The sequence below is a fragment of the Sorex fumeus genome, unplaced genomic scaffold, assembly GCF_029834395.1.
Source record: "Sorex fumeus unplaced genomic scaffold, SorFum_2.1 ptg000039l, whole genome shotgun sequence".
Classification (NCBI taxonomy): domain Eukaryota; kingdom Metazoa; phylum Chordata; class Mammalia; order Eulipotyphla; family Soricidae; genus Sorex; species Sorex fumeus.
This window is the reverse complement of record NW_026606096.1, coordinates 528,895-530,622: the sequence shown is the minus strand read 5'-3', so window position 1 is coordinate 530,622 and position 1,728 is coordinate 528,895. Positions and strand designations below refer to the sequence as shown.

The 1,728-nt window shown below is 44.8% G+C and overlaps 1 non-coding gene across 1 annotated transcript; it reads right to left on the bottom strand.

Moving 5' to 3' along the window:
- Nucleotides 1–1,382: 1,382 nt before the first annotated feature.
- LOC130028459 (U6atac minor spliceosomal RNA) lies at nucleotides 1,383–1,505 on the bottom strand. Its single transcript, XR_008793192.1, has one exon. It is a non-coding gene; the product is annotated as a U6atac minor spliceosomal RNA (small nuclear RNA).
- Nucleotides 1,506–1,728: the final 223 nt, after the last annotated feature.

The following is a 1,728-nucleotide window of genomic DNA, read 5'->3' as shown; positions in this document are numbered from 1 at the left end:
ACAAACAAGATTTTGAAGACTTTTGGGGAAGAATTATTTTTATGGTGATCACAGGTATAAATAACACTTTTGACATCTGTAGATCAATGAAATAGTTTTAAAAAATTAATTTCAGGGGCTGGAGCGATAGCACAGCAGGGAGGGCGTTTGCCTTGCATGCGGCTGACCCAGGTTCGATTCCCAGCATCCCATATCCCATATCCCATCCTGAGCACTGCCAGGAGTAATTCCTGAGTGCAGAGCAGAGCCAAGAGGAACTCCTATGTATCGCCAGGTGTGACCCAAAAAGCAAAAAAAAAAAAAAAATTAATTTCAGGGGGCTGGAGACATAGTACAGTGGGTAGGGAGCTTACATTACTCACTGCTGACCTGAGGTAGTTCTGTGCATACAATTTGGTACCGTGAGCACTGCCAGGAGTAATTCCTGAGTACAGAGCCAGGAGTAACCCCTGAGCGTCGCTGGGTGTGACCCCAAACAAACAGCAACAACAAAAAATTAGTTTCACCTCTTTGTCTTTTACTTTTTTTTAAAATGTGGTTACTAGACAACTAAAATTAATGTGATTCACCACAATATAGTTCTATTGCTCGTTCCGCCCTAATTGCTGGACTTCCCCTGGCTCAGCTTTTGATCTCTATTCTTTCTCTACTCCCAATCTCTCATTCTGTTTTATGACTTGAAATACTTGAGGTGTGCCAGCAACTTCCAAATCCTTATCGCTTGTTGGGATTTCTCTCCTGAGCCCCTGACCTGCGTCTGACCTCAATCTCTCTGTAGTTGAATCCGTATCTAAAACTATCTCTCCCCTTAGATATGTGCCCTTCAGGGAAAAGTCCTGCTCCAGTTCCCTAAGTGTTCAGGAAAAGGCAAGATTCAAGGCCCTCCATGATGGTCCAAGGCCCTCCATAGTGTCCCTGCCCCCACCATCATTTCTCTGCCTTCACTTCATGCAGTGCTCATTCTCCTCTGCTCCAGCTAGACTTTAGCGCTTCTCCATAGAGGTCTAGTGCCAGTGATTTCCTGCCTGGGATGCGTTGGGGTTAGATATTTACATGGTTGAACATCTTAGATATTCACCTAAATTATCAAATTCACTTCCGTGGACTTCGGTTTCCAAGGCTTGTTCTCAAGAGAACCCCTTGGTTTTTATTCTTTCTTTCTTTCTTTCTTTTATTCTTTCTTTTAATTTTTTTTTAGTGAGACACAATGAGGTACAGTTGTAGACTTACAAATTTTGTGCTTGGATTTCAATTATACAATGATCAAATACCCATCCCTCCACCAGTGCTCATTTCCCACCACCACGAATCCTAGTATCCCTCCCACCCCCATCCCCCCCATCCCCCCTACCTCTGTGGCAGGGCATTCCCTTTTGTTCTCTTGAAAAGGTTGGTTAGATGCCACGAAGTAGGTGGCAGTGCCTTAGCTGCATGTGTGTTGCAGGCCGAAGCCTCTTCCATCCTTGTCAAGGGGAGTGCTAACCTTCTCTCCTTTCATACAACACGGTTTTGATTCTTTCTCTACTTCCCTCTACACACAGCTCCATTGGATACCATGCAATTTTCTTCCTTGTTATGTTGATTCAGCATTGTTATTTTGCCTGCAGTAGGGGCGAAGCACTCTCCCCTCCCACTCCCTCCCAGTGGCTGACAGGGGTGCCCTGCACTCAGTAGACACTTGCTGTATGTCTTTTGAAGGAACGGAGGAGAGGCTAATCAAGATACTCT